At 44.4% G+C, this 14,548-nt stretch overlaps 1 protein-coding gene across 3 annotated transcripts in view; it reads right to left on the minus strand.

The window, feature by feature from the left end:
• The window catches only part of ZDHHC8 (zinc finger DHHC-type containing 8), a 99,474-nt gene that overhangs the window by 56,872 nt on the left and 28,054 nt on the right, over positions 1-14,548 (minus strand). The gene's annotated exons all lie outside the window — the stretch shown is intronic.

Here is a 14,548-nt window from a genome sequence, read left to right on the forward strand (position 1 = left end):
TGCCAGGGCTGAGCTCACCTGCCAGGGCTCAACACACCTGAAGGGCTGCAGAGGTTCAGCTCCTCCTCCACGGGAAAAACCAACCTGCAGCATGGATTCCAACCTGCAGCAGGGATTCTACTCAACAGAATCCTACAGAGCAGCTCCTCACAACATTAAAGCTCTTTACACCTCCTGAATAATTGCAGCTGCCTGTCCAGCAGGGCTGTTATTTGTTATCCCAGCCTTTGGGATTACAGCTGAATTACTTTGCTGTGTATTATCCTCCACCTAAATACTCAAAAATCACACTGACTGCTTGTCTTGCAGCAAGTAAAAGTTTCAGCTGTAGCAAAGGGGAGGAACAATCCAAGCTGTGTGCACAGTGAGGCTCCTCTGACATCCCTCCCCCCGAGCTCCTGAGCAATCTCGGTGTCAGCAGTGCTGCAGCCCAGCCAGAGCCACTGACAAACTGAGACACTCAGACATGCAGGGCCTCAAAAAGGAGTTCAGCAAAACCTCTATACATTTACCAGAAAATGATGGGCTTCATAGTCCATGAGGAAATGACTTGGGAAACAATCTGCAACTGTGATGAATTTCCCTAAGCTTCTGCAAGCGCAGGTCTGTATGAAACTGGATTAATTCAAAACCTTATCAGCAAAAATTCATATGGCCCAATTCAAGGATCCTGCTTTACAGGGTTAAAATTTAAGCTATCTGGTGTACTATGGAGAAAAGAAATTGTTTTTATAACCACACTTACGATTCTCAGAGCACATTCTGCCCTTGAGCAGGTTTGTTATTTCATTGTTAATTATGAAACCCTAAAGGAAAAGCTCAAAGGAACTAAAAGGAAGAAAAAGAAATCTCAAACTATTTTTTGTATTTATGTCTTCTGCTGACATTCCCATTTCCCCAAAATAAATATTTATTACACTCCTTAAGCAAAATAAGATTTAATCCATGGCTCAGTTTTAAAGTAATACTGAGCCTGCTATGGATTTTAGTTCCATCCTGGATTTCCAGCAGGTGAAAACACCCAGAACAAGTGTTTCTTTTGCTGCTGGTGTAGAAAATTGAAGAGTGGGCATCCTGGGGGAATTCTTTCAGAGCAGAGGGCCACATGCCTGTCTCTGCAGTGACCTGCCAGCCGTGGCCTCTGCCATCACTCACAGAGGTACTCCACGAGCAGCAGCGTGCTCATGGGCCAGCAGCTGGATTAACCCTGCTGGGAGCAGATGGATTCCCTCACCTTACACCAGGAGCACTGGGACAAAGACATCAGTCAGGGATAACTCCAGTTATCAGAGGCTCTATCAGAAGCATGAGAAGGGTGTTGACTGCACACCAGCTGGCCCCAGGAGGTGGTTTCTGACAGGAGCTTGCACCACTTTGATTTCAGACCAGCCTTTCCCAATTCTGCAGAAGGCCAGCAAGATTAGCAAAGCCAGATTAAGATTAGTAAGGATGGATTTATGCAAAACTAAAATAGACTTGGTTTTAAACTCCATGCTGCTCTTCCCTCAGTATAACACATTCCTTTGAAATTACAGTTTGGTGATATAAATTTGCACAGAGGCAAACCCTTGAATATCCAGGAGTCTCTGCAATATTACCTTCCAAGAAGCACAACTGCAGGAGTCACCCCTGTCTTGAGGGAAGCCAACAGCCCGTGATCCATTTGAAACACTCCTCACCCCATACTTGTTGTATCAGCTCCCTATTTTCCAGTCTGTTGGCAGTTTTTTACAGCATTAACAGACACTCAGCCTGTAATGAGCTCATTTTTAAATGTACATCTCACTGGATGCAATCCCCCATGGTTCCCAGAAGTGGCTGCTCCCTTCGTGCCCTGGCACTGCAGCCTTGGTTGTCCAAGAGCAGGACTGGCCCCAGAGTGAACCATCTGCACAGGAGAGACTGAAATTATCAGCACAATTGCAGGGGATTTAGGATACTGGTACTCAAACAAACCCGATTTCAGAATTTGAAATCGCTTGGCTGGTACAGCTGGTTGAGCAGTTAAGATTTTCAAGGAACATGACTTACACCACAGGATATTCTGACTACAAATGTGGCTCCTGTGTCAATAAAGGACATACTAAATGGATTAAGAGTTGGCCAACTGACAGATCTCAACGTAGCTGACAGCATAAAGTCACTGGGGAATGAAATTGCTTTAGTTTGGTGTTGCATTAATCAGAGCTAGACAGATGCTCATCCAGATACAGAAAAATGCTGAAATCCAGATATAACCAATTCCTTGGAGGAAATGCTCTGCTAACACACAGATTGGCAGAGCGATACAACAACAAAAATACAAAGAGCAGAAGTGTGCACACATTCAGTTGACATCAGCTAAAACAGGCAGAGCTGGAGACAGAGCTACACCTCTGCCAGCACAGAGCAACACACAGGAGAGAGGAGGAGTCTGAACTTCACACCCTGGCAAGTGATTTAGGAATAGTTTGCTTTGTCAGTGCCACAGCACGATGGATAAATGACTAACACAGCCCTCAGCAACCTCAGACAAAGTCAGAGTGCACAGAATTCAAATCTGGGTCTCCACATTTTTACACTTGCACTGGAAAGTTTAAGGTGGCAGAAAAGAAGTCACCATGAAAAAAAATTTGAGTGTTCGAGTAAAAGGTTTCTGTGAGAGATCTTAAACACTCAGTCTGCTGGGAAGAGACAACTACAGACACCAGAAAGTGGAGAACCTCCAGGACTCTTTACCAGTAGGCATAACGGGGCTCAGTCCCAGGGGCTCCAGCAAGAGAAATCAGAAATATGGTACCAACTTCTGGATGAGGCCCCCTAGTTACTGGAATAAAACTGAAGAAGTGATTCAGCAAATCCTTCACTTGGTGCCATCAGATCAAAACTATCAGCTTTTCAGAAAAGTGTACTTTAACCAACCAGGATAATAGTAATGCCCGTGGGTTAGAGCTGGTGGAACAAGAGGAATGCTCAATCCCTCCAGCTGTGCCTGTCCTACATCCGTGTCAGATCCTACAGGTACTTCCAGGAACACCTGTGGACATGCAGGCCTCAATCTAAGGGCTGGAGGTGATTTGAGTGACTTCAATATCAAACTTGAGACTGGAGAAAAAAGAAAGGTTCAAGGCTATGATGATGAGATGGACAGAAACATTAAGTAACTAAATTAATATTGATATTTTCTAGCCAAAATTAGCTCTTGGGAATACTGAATCAATATTACAATCTCCCATGAACATTATAGGGGAAAAAATGGTATAAAAGCTAGTTTGGTACTATATACACATTTAAATCATCGTGCAGCCATTCCCTTAAACCCTTACCCCGCTGTACCTTGAATCATGAAATTAAATTGCTATGTTTTCCAAATTTTACATCAGCTGGGAAGCTTCCTGTACCACAGCCTCTCAATTATGTTTTTGCTCTATTCATTGTATGCCTACAATTAGGTATTAAAACAAGAAAGAATGAAACAGGAAGGGAAGCAAAAGCCAAGCAGAAAGAAACCCAGCAAAGCTGCTGGGTTAGAGCAGGGGACAGTGGTGTGAGGGAGACAGGAACAGCTGCAGCCAAAAGCCCTCCGGTGAAGGGAGGAACACCAACACTTTGTTTGGGAACTGCAGCCAAGGAGGACACATCCCAGCACTGCAGTCAGGCAGGACCCCTCTCCTCCCTCTCCTCTGCTTCAAAGGCAGACAGGATTTTCAAAATGCTGAAGTTAATAAATTTGTACGATAGCAGAGCACACGTTCAGCGGGCTCAGCCTCCCGTCTCTGACAGCGGCCAACTGCAGATGCTTAGGAAACAACCCCACAAGAACTGCTCATTCATCACACCCTATCTGCTCCAGCATTCCTGCATCACTGATGGCAAAGCTCAGGGCAGACAGAGCTGGCAAGCTCATAATTTAGCACCAACAGTGAAATCCCCCATTCACATTCAAAGCAAGACATCTGAGCTATCAGAAATTTGAAGCGGCTCAAGACACAAGATGAAGGGCAGGTACATCTATCAGCTGTGCTTTTGGTTGAATGCATTTTTTTCATAGGGTGAATTTGATGACCCATGAAGTTCCTCCCTGCAGTAATATCAAATCACACAGCACTTCATTTTCTTTGACTTCAAGCAGTGAGATGAGCCCCAAAGAAAAACAACATGAGGATCACAGCTATATTTCAGAGGAAATTTGTTTCAGGTTTGAGTCAGTCTCCTCTCTCTGTCATTTAGTCCCATTTGATATTCTCAGGTATTTCTTACAGCTCTTTCCACACACTATTTTATAAGTATACATTTATATAGCTCATATATAAAGAGAAAAATCCAAGTAAAGGCCAAGCATTAAAGCTCAGTGTCAGAGGGGATCCAACTGGCACAGCCTGCCCCCTCCCAGTAACCCATTTCAAACCCCACCTGATACAGGAACAGTTTCAGTTAAGGTAAATTTGGGTTCAATCTTTTCTGCAGTCAGATGATGGGAACTCGCTCAAGAAACACTTTTCAGGTTTCTAAGGCTTACTGATACAGCACCTGAAAAAGTATAAACCACAACTGGGCTTCCTACAATAATAGCACACAATAAGAGCCCAGGTATTCACTATTCCACTTCTTATGCAATTCCATGGTCTGCTCTGCATGAGACTAATCAGGCAGTTCTGCCATTCTATTGCATTTTATGGAAAGGCCATTTATATAAGGCCTAATCTCACTCAGGGTCAGAACTAAAAGCTCCTTATTCGCAGGCAGGAGGCAATAAAAAGATCACAGCAGAGCAGGCAAAGCCCTGCAGGGTTAATTTGTAGAGGCCCCTAAGCCAGCCCCTCCAGGCTCTCCACACCTGAACCAACAGTGAGCTCTGGAAAGGCTCTCCCACCCAGGAAGCTGTGCAAGGAGGTCACACAGCAGTGACAAAGCTGCAGCACCTCGGTTATCACTTCAGCAGCTGCTGCTTCTGTTCTTTTCACTGAGATGAAGGCGACTGATGGAGCCACTGATTGAGCCCACAGACATTTTGTGCAGCACAGTCACTGTCACAGGTCATTGTTGTGAGATTTACAGCACATGATACAGATACACTGACAAACTACATCAAAGAAAAACATCATTCTTAGCCCATGATGAAGCAACACAAGTCACTTCTCTATGAATGCAAAGGAAAATAAAAAAAAATCTTGTTTTCTGCCATGAATTAGGATACTGTTTAACAATACCAAGTATTTCCAGCTTTTTATTTCACAAAGATACATCCTCAGGAGAGAAGATGTGAAGGAAAGTATCAGGCACCCGGGCTCCACTTCAGCTTCCAACTCAGCAAATCAGGTGTAGACACGAAGGGAAGTTTGAACCCAGGTGTCTCTTTGGTACCTCCCTGTAATCTACATTTTGGCATTCTTAGAGGTCTCAAATACCCACTGAGCACTCAATCTCACCTTTCACTGCCTTCCTGCCTACAGAGCAGGCACAGACCTGACCTCCAGAGCTGCTGTTGATCGTATCAGTTTGTAAACAGTCCCCTATTTTGAACTCCCATTATTAAAACTCCACCCCCTTTGAGCATCCCTGCTGACAAACAATGGCCTTGGAGGCCAATGGCATTTTGTTGTCAGCCAGGAAATAAAATAATCCCCACATGATGAAACTTTGCATTAAGAACCTTTCCCACCTCCAAATCTACATCTCAAGCACCAACACCAAACATATTTCAGAGCACACATCAGCTGTTGTAGCGAGGATCCAGGCTCAGTCTCCTAGCAGCATCACTATTAATAGAATCTGTTTAGATTAATCTTCAGTTACAACCTTCCCAAACTCTATGGACTGAACTCCAAGAGCCAGGATTACACAGCTATCCATTTACAGATTTTTCCTCCCTAGTTTTCTGCAACTGGTGTGATGTCAGGATAAATCCAAAGAGCAACATCCTCAGTAAGTGGTGGATCGGTCCAAAAGACCAGAATATTTGTTCTTGATTACAGATTAAGTGGCCAACAGAGGCTTGTGTTTTTGCCAACATGCCTGTGCTATGGTGGAGATGTTGAGGAATTGTTTAGTTCTACAGAGCTGCTTCTAGAATTAAAGCAACTCTCTAACGCTAGCGTGACGCCTTGGAAATTAAAAATATACACATGCTGACATGTTTTCAAACTTGTCAGTTCCCATCTGGAGCAGGATTCACTCTCCTCTGCCTTCAGCTTTAAAAAGAGTGCTGTTCCTGGAATCACAAGTGGAGAAGCACCCTGTGCACAACCCTGGGCCACCCAGCCCAGGGGTGGGATCCATTGGCAAAGTGCAGCCAGACAGCAACTGCAGCTGAGAGGAACTAGCACAGTCTGACCTCCTCCTGCCCAGGCTCCCACACAGAACTCCTCCAACTGCTCTCTGATGCTCCCAGCTCCCAGAATGACATGTGGCTCCAATGGCCTTTAGGTCTTTGGGGAGCAGAGTTCAACTGAGAGGTACCATTAACTGCAAACAGCCAGCTTCTACTTAATAAATAATTACAACACACAGGCACAGCTGCTTCTTCCCCCCCAGGTTTTCAAGCGCTCGAGCCACTACAAAGTCTTTGCTCTCACAGCCCCCAAGTGTCTGTCCCACAGTCCTAACCATCTACACATTGCTCAGAATTGTGTGTAACAGCCCTTCGGTTCAGCTCCTTCCTCTTCCGTTCTACCACACTTAAAGACCATTTCTGGCAGCTAAAAATATCCAAAGATCTCACTGTTCTCCAAGAGCCTCTCGAGCTGCCTCTCACCTGCAGTCAAGCGTGCAGGAGGCGGTCACTGGTCTTGTTTTGGCAGCTGCTTTGCTTATTAAGCTACTTTTACTCCTCCTATAAAGAAGGGGTTTCTTTCTCCCATTCCTCTTGTATCCTGAACGTTGAAATACTGAAGTATTGGCTCCCTCAGCGTCGGTGTCCCCACTGCTCAGGAGCCTCCAGGCCAGCACTTTCAGGGAGGGGCAGTTTCTGCAGTGCTTTGTGCATCTTCAGATCCCACCTATTGTACATACTAGATCAACAGTGTCAAAACCAGGCCCTCAAAAGTTTAGCCCATTTTCAAACGTTCCTGAGCTGCTGGTATTTCTTTCACAGTCTCACTGTTTTAGCCTCTCACTATCCAAGCACAGACACCACGTAACCCACCCCCTGGATCCTCAGCTGCTGTGATGCAGCACGTCAAGCTCCATGAAAATCTTATGCTCTTTTAAATGGCCACTGAATCACAAATCTAGAAAATGGTTTATTGGTTATTTAATATTCCCCCTTTGACATAAAAGACAAGCCTTTCTGTAAGTCAGTATTTACGTGAGGCATTAAATGAGCTCCCTAAAGACTTTGGACGGGTCCTTTTAGCTTTTTTTTGGTTGACTTATATAGGCGGTATATGACAAATGGAAGTAATTAATTCAAATATAATCAATATGAATAGCACCTGCAGCTTAAAGGTGAAAATGCTTAATTCTGTGAGACTGAAACTGTAACCTGGCAGGGAAACAAAGGGGTTTCTGATCACCCTCCAGCTAAAAGGCTTAACAGTGAGAATTTCAGTTTAAGCAGGGACACAAATCACTGGGTAGGTTTAGGAACTCTTTACTTGGCTGTCCCATGCAATTTAGGAGTTCCATGTTCTGAACCACTTGCATGCCTGGTTGCCTTGCACAGGCAGAGAGGAAAGATTAGAGGGCAGAAAAACACCCCATTACAGTCAATTCACCAGGCACTTCCCATCCACTTCAGTGTGCAGGGTGACACTTGGCTCCAAAGAGGAGGTGAACTAAAATCACCAGCACCGACACAAAACCCTCCTGAGTTCAGCTGCAAGCCCAGGAAATCCAGAGGAGGAGAACACCAGCATTTAAGCTGAACAGTGAATCTCACCCCAGGTAAAGCTAATCCACCCCAGCAGGTCTGACTTTTATCCAGAGTTGAAAAGATACTTCGAAGAGAGAATGTTTTGTATTTCAGATGCATCTCCACTCTTATGAAAGCCCAAGCAAGGCAGGATGTCTCCCAAACCGCTCCACAAGAGACTGCTTTTCTTTACAAATCAAAATGAGGGCTGAATTGCACCCTGGGATCTGGGTAAATCTGCAAGCCACACAGTTTGGGGGTTTTGCTCATTAGCAAATCACCTCCTAGAAAACTGGGGTAATTTCAAGTCCAGTGGGTAGGGAGAGAGGGGAGGAGGTATGAAAACACAAGGTTTTTATTTGTCATCTTCACCCAAATCCACACACAATATTCCACAGAATCTTGCCTGGCCATCCTGGTAAGCAGCACTGGAAAATGGCCTAAAAATTCACTCTGATCTGCTTTCAAAGGTTCAATCTCTTTATTTATATGTTCAACTACCTAAATAAGCAATCATTTGGGAGTTATTATTTCCATGTATCGCTGCTGCAGCTCTGCAGCACTTGGCGTTACCCCATGGTCTATCTATGTCTCTGCAGGCAAACAAGAATCAGAGCCTTTGGTCTGAACACATCAGCTGTGGCTGACAGCAATTCACTGTCTGATCAGCTTTTCCCAGATCTAAATTGATAATTTCAGTTCCAGAAACAAGTTTAAATCTGTACTGTTTGAGATGGTTTAAAAAGCTGAGCTCTCAAGGAAGCAGAATTACTACAGAGCCTCAGAAGGCTGTGCATGATCTTATTTTGTTCAACTGCATTGTAAATCCACCCACCATCCCACAAAAATAACAGATTGCACTATCCTGTTTCTTGGATGAGATTTTCAAATACTTTCTAGTGGGCCAAAACATGCTGCAGGACTTTTCCTAGGAACTCGAAGAGCAGCAGCGAGAGCAGCCCCAGAGCGAGTCCTGTCTCTCCCTGAGCCAGTCCTTCAGCACTGTGCAGGGCAAACTTCCATGGAAATCCACGGAAGAAACAACATTACTCGGTACCTAATGAGAGCATCTCTTTCCTGCTATTGAGTCCATTAAGTCCAGTGTTTCTCTGGATCAAAAGGCAGCAGCTGGTTATGATCATCTCCTGACTGAGACTTGCTTCAAGCTCTGCCCGTGGCAGCCTCCACAGCCTTTGTGCTGCACTCCACGGGCAGGATTAATGCAGCGTGCAGCTCTCTGCTGGCTTAGGACGCCAGAGTAATTACCAGTCATGTACTGCTCCTCTCCATACAGACTCTCGGGGTACTCTGCTCACTGCCAGAAAAGGTATTAATTCAGCTGCTGCTTTGCTCACCAAAGGCCAGCGAGCCTGCCCTGTGTCACACTGAGGATCTACTCAAATCCCACGGAAATTAATGGGTCTAAAGCAAGGCCAAGAGAGAAACAAACTGAACCCAGAGTTTAAAGGAAGCACAAGGACTGCTGATGCCTCCCTTTAACGCAGGTTTTTTTTCTGAGGATGTCATCAGCTTTCTTTAGCAATCTAAAAAGCTCAGTATAGAACAAGACCTCTAGAACAACTCCCACCTCTAGAAATCAAGACTTCAGCTCAAAGCCTCGACTGTATCAGGGACATACAGGAAAGAACACATGGTGGGTTTGAGCCATTTCCCACTCTGTCTGCCTTTTCTCCCGGTAGACCTTGAGTATTTCAGATTTGCTCAACACTATTGAAATAGTATCACTTGAATAAAAACACTCTTACCAAAACAGAAAAGGCAATCTTGCATATTTTTCTCTAACTATAACTTTGTGTAGTATAACCACTTTCATTGCAGCCCCACCTAAAATTCCCACTCATGAAGCAATATCCTTTAGAGAAAGGCACTGTAGAAGCATATCCAGTGTTGACGTGTTTTAGGACACACTGCAAACAGTCTGAATCGTAGCCAAGAGTGATTCTTTTAAAGATTGCTTAGCTGCCCTGTAGCATCTCACGTGCATGGACTCTCCTTACAATCATCAGGGGAATTTTATCACGGATAGAATATGGAATATAAGCACAAAGCCAACTAGAGCCAGCCAAAGGACCTGGAACAACTGCAGCCTGTGCACTGGAAAGCGTTAAGGCCGCTCAGCCAGGGAAGGGGGAGAAGGAACTGAAGCTGTTTTGTGCTGCACACAAAATGCAGTTCAGCTGGCTCTGCTTTGCTGCCAAGATTTTATCACGGCTGAGTTTGGGTTTTGTTTTTCCCTTCAAAAGATTAGTGTCCAAGCATATGAATACATGGTATTTGTTTTGCTGTCAAAACATAAATGCCATGTGTTTTATCCAGCAACACAGAGCACTTCAAAGCTCCATCAGAAATGGAAGACGTGCCATAGGCTGAGCCATCCGTCAAGTAGGCAGAGAGTCTGGGGCACAACTTCTGACTCCCAGCTCAGCCTCTGAAGACAAGTTATTTTATACTCCACAAGAAAGTACTGATTCATTCTTTGCTCTTCTGTAGTTTGAGATCCACGCAGAGTCTCCCAGTGCATGTGTTTTCTTTAAGATTTCATCCCCATCCCTAATTACTTCTCAAAGGGAACTGTCAGTGTGAAGAGGCCCCTATATTTGCTCGATTTATAGCCTTTTATTAGCTCCCTGAGCATGTGATGCCAAAGGCAGTTTCTGCCAAGTCTCTTCAGTTCTTGCTTAAAGCAGAAGCAGATGCCATGTACTGTCAGCACAGAAATCCATGTTCTGATTTAAGCCACCCTATCCCATTATTTATAGGTAATTCCAATTCTTGCAGAAGCTTGGATATCACTTTCTCATGGATGGGACGAGAATAGCTCAGGAGTTTAAAACTGTCCTGTTCCCAGACCCCCTCTCACTGTGAATTATTCCTTCCACACCTACAAGCAGCCCATTTCAGAGCAGAGCTGAGAAACCCTTGGCTGCAGCAGGAGAGGATCTCCCCCAGCAGCACAGCCCAGACCTCTGTGCCTCACCGTGCTTCTGCTGACTGTCTGGCCAAAGCCCTTCCTGGGGGTCTGTATTTATACATAAATATATCTAGTACATATATATATTGTATGTTTATATATATTTTTATATGTATGTATGCATGTTAGTGCTGCATAAACCATTGGAAACACTGCAGAGAGAAGCTGATTTTCCTGGTTCCCTACCCCGTCACCTTAAACCCTTTCTGAAGCATTTCCCAAGTCCCAGGAAACTGAAAGGCACCCAAAATGACATTCTCTTAAGTGTTGTAATTGCAGAAACACTAACACAAGAAACTGAGCCCTATTCATAGCCCATTTAAACCTCAACCAATGGATCCAGCAATCTTTTTTAAGTTACCAGTGACAAAATGGGAGACAGGAGAGCTCCTCATTTCTTAGTAACACTGAGGCTGCCTGGAACTGAGCTCTCCAGCGATGTATTTCTACTGATGTTTTATTGGCCCAGCAAGCTATTTAAAGGTTTTGACAGTTTTTGGCAGTTTTTGACAGTTAGGAATTTTGCAGCAATTTTTGCCTGCAGTATTTTTTGATCTTTTCTGCATTCCTTCCCCTGACTGCTCCCAACATTTCTGAACAAGTGTATCACAAAGCCACATTTCCAGCCTACCTAAGAGACCCTCCTGCAGGGTACTTAGAACAAGCAGCTCAAAGCAGTAACCTTCCCCAAGGTAACACAGAGGTGTTTATGCACCAGTGTCCCCCCTAAAAGGGCAGTGCAAGCACAGTGTTCACATGCCAAAGGGTGAGGCATCAGAGGCTCTTGACTCCCCATCCAACGCATCTGTAAGCTCATTTTACACCCAAACTGCTTAAATAAAGAGTCATGGCACGTGTGACAACACACACCAGTATTCCAGCATCGCCTCTGACACAGCTCAAACCTTATGAAATTGGAATTTTCAGATGTACACTGAAGACATGAACTAATTCAGACCCAAACCTCCCTGACAGCAAAGCACCTCTCAGGAGTGTGAAGCTGGCCTGGTCAGTCAGGCCTGCACGGAGAAGAAAACCTTTTCCTAAAACACAGGTCATAAACTCACACTCCCACTTACACCAGGCTTGCAAAACAACCTGATACGAAGGAAAAGGATAAATCATTCCCTTAACACCCTATCTGGGCAGACTGTTTCAGAGCTTTTTTCCAGCAAGGAAATAAACTGCTGGTTTTGTAGCTGTATCTGCGGTGTTCTTTGTTAGCAATGCTCCTCCAGTATCTCAGACAAACAGCAAATATGTGAGAGACACAGGAGGCAGATGTTCTCAAACACAAACTTCAGGAAAACACACAAAGACATCCAATCCAAGCCATGCAAAGTCTGGAAGATGTTTTGTTTTACACACCGGTGCTTTGTCCTGCTTGCTTCACCGTGGGTGTTCAAGAGCAGGGGGAGGATGGGAGGATGAAAAACAATCCAGGTTTGGGCTCCTGGCCCACAGGAGTGGGACTGAGCTCTAGGATAAAGGAGAAGCAGCTGCAAAAGAAACCAGATGTGGCCTTGCTGGAAAGACCCGACAGATGCTTAACTACGGCCCTTCATCAGCTCCCTGCTCCACATGTGGGCCAGATCCAGCGCTCTCCTAGAATGACTGGCAGCACTCCAGCAGGCTTTGGATCAGACCTTTAACTGGGCCAAAAGCAAACTCACCATGTGCTGATCAAAACCAAAGCTCACCAAGAGCTTTCTAAGGACGTACTTTTCTTGGTAAGGGCAGACAATTTTTAAATCTCAAAGTTCTTACTAAAAAAGCAACAACCAAAGCAATTGGTGGCTGAGTCATTGGTGCTCTAACTATAGCTTGACAACACACACAAAAATCTTTGTATATCTGTTATTTAAGAGTATATGTATTGTACCACTGCCATCAAATTGAAGCTATAATAAGGAACTTATTAATAAAAATAAAATTTTTTAAGACCTAAAATGGTAAATATCCTTTTTAATTAGTATCCCAGTGAAATATCTCTCCAAGCTGTAACTAGGCCAGAGGCTCCACTTACATATAGTGGTTTTCTTTTTTATTTGTTTAGAAAGCTTTACAACTATGGTCTGTTGGAAATCTTGAAAAAACAGCCTCCCCATGATGCACCTTTTCACTTCATTTACAGTCCTACTAAAGCAGGGCCTTTTCCTGCAAACACATTCCTTGTGCTCCAGGACCAAATAATAGGGTATTACCGTAAATCATGCATGCCCTAGGAAGGAACTGTCATGTTTCCAATACAAAGGGAAGTGCCAAAGACCAGACAAAATATTCTCCCCAGAAAGAAAACACTGTTTAGCTTCCATCAGAAGCCGCAGTGAACTCAGCCCAGCCTGGCTGGCACGAGGTGTGTGACCTCAGGGACACCAACACGTCAGCAGGGTGAAAGTCAAGCCATGTCTTCCACTGGATATTAAACAGTTAAGTGTGGCACTACCTCTAGTCCTTCCCCTAGAAGACAAAAAACTGTCGAGGTGAAGTTTCCCTCCAGAAAACGTTTTCTAAAGTCAACTTCTTAAAAAAAAGTCTTGTTAAGCTGTCTTATTTGTACAGCTCTGCCAGAGAAACTGCTCTTGCTATGAATAGGAAGCTCTTGTTCCCTTGGACAAAATATTCAGTCTTAGCCTCAGAAAGAGGGAGAGTTTCTCACCTGACCAACGTGTGCAGCTGTTCAAACCAGTTTCAAGCTCTCCCACTGCCTGAGCTCTGCAAGGTAAAACAGACTGGCAGATTCATCTGTCAGCTCCATGAGGCATCTCCAGTAGAAGAAAGGATCTCCTAGAGGATCCTCAAGCCCCAGTGGGAGATGGTGCCAGGCTGCTTTGGCCAACTTTTGAGACGGACCATGTCACTAAAACCAGAACCAGACCCTTTCCACACTTGTGCTGTGGAACAGCAATGCAAAATGCTTTGACCAAGCCCTTTATTAGGGAGACACTGGAATGGAGTTAAGAAAACAGCATGTCAGCCTTTCACTTCTCTTGCTAACTAAGGAATTCTTGAAATGTTTCTATAGGCAAAATTGTGACAAAAAAGGATCCAGAGTTAGTCCCACACTTGGACAAAGTTGTCTGATTACCTCCTAATAAGGCAAATTCCCAAGTGGCAAGGAAAGATAAGCTCTCTTTGGTCCACTACACTTTCTGTAACTCAGGGGAAAAAAGCTGCCAGAGTTAACCCCCTGAGCACAGAGCAGCTCAGGAAGGGATGGGCTGTGGGCTATGGGGTCTGTAAAGCACAACCCTGCCCAGTTTCTCTTTTTCTGGGTTCCAGAACATTTCAGCACTCCAGGGTTTTCACCAGAATAACTCCTTTTTTAATGAACAACAGCCCTCTAGCAGTTTTATGGCCACACCTGCACACACTTTGAGGAGGTCCATTTCCTGCCTCGCTGTATACAAGCACAATGAGGCTCCTAATTTTGTTATTGCTCTCCAGACAGTATTTTTACACTGGTGGAGAAATAAGATGTACAAAGTGATGAAAAAAATAAAATAAAATAAAATAAGTGAAAGTTATGAATTATCCCAAATGCCAGTAGCTCAGGAAATGTCTATTGTTTACAGTTAGGCAGCCCAAACACTTGAGGTGGAGAGAGCCAAGAGTCAGTTTTATAATCAAACTGCCTGAAGCTCAGGCACCACAGGACCTCCAGCATTAAGAAAGTGGCAGCCATCCAAAATACTCCACAGCACCCAACAGATCTTATCTTCCAG

The sequence above is a fragment of the Empidonax traillii genome, unplaced genomic scaffold, assembly GCF_003031625.1.
Source record: "Empidonax traillii isolate 1590-97213 ecotype Southwest subspecies unplaced genomic scaffold, ASM303162v1 scaffold361:size2146424, whole genome shotgun sequence".
NCBI lineage: Eukaryota > Metazoa > Chordata > Aves > Passeriformes > Tyrannidae > Empidonax > Empidonax traillii.